Source organism: Pipistrellus hanaki, assembly GCF_964339955.1.
Source record: "Pipistrellus hanaki genome assembly, chromosome: 2".
Lineage (NCBI taxonomy): Eukaryota > Metazoa > Chordata > Mammalia > Chiroptera > Vespertilionidae > Pipistrellus > Pipistrellus hanaki.
Window position 1 is genome coordinate 180972844 of NC_140504.1, and position 912 is coordinate 180973755.

A 912-nucleotide genomic window follows, 5' to 3' on the forward strand; every position below is an offset into this window, starting at 1 on the left:
GAATTCTTGCTCAGATTCTTCCTTGTTTTTACAACAACTTGGATATAATTCACATACCATATGATTATCCCATTTAAAGTACAAATTGGTGGGTTTTAGTATTGGTGATATAACCATCACCACAATCAATCTTAGAACATTTTTTCTTCTAAAAAGAAGCCCACTATCAGCAGTCATCTCTCCCGTCCCTCCAAACTCAGGGCAACCACTTGTCTACTGTCCTACCCAGATTCTCACCAGTGATCTTGTCCTTTTGCAACGTAACTGGAAACTCACTTCTTGGAAGCTATTTGGACTTATCCCACTTACTATACCGGATCCTCTCTGTGAAATACTTAGAATTTTAAGTTTATGGATACATTGCTGCAAAAGATTTCTCAGTGAGTACATGTTACACTCACAACGTTTAAGTAGCAAGCACCTTAAACAGAAAAGGTACAGGCTTCTGGTTATTTTATATATGTACTATCTTTGAACCTTCCCTTGCTTTGTGTGTGGTTTATTGCTTATTAACATATTTGACTTTTTGTTGGCATGAATACAAGTTCTGTAGGGAGACTACGGACATGTTAGAAAATGTTTTCCATTTTTCTTAGTATATTTGTGGCTTAATTTGTATGCATAAACTCCTGTATCAAAATAAGATATTAATTATAATTTTACATAAGATATAAAGAAGCTGGCTAAACAGTATCATTTATGTGATTCCCTGAATTTCATCATTAAAACTCTTGTAAGTGTCCTCCCCAGATAATTGGAGCAGCGTTCCGATACACCAAGGTTTCGGGTTCAATCCCCAACCAGGGCACATACAAGAATCAACCAGTGAATGCATAAATAAGTAGAAAAACAAATGAGTGTTTCTTCCCTTCACCTCTCAATAAATAAAAGACTCTTGTAGCTATAGTCACA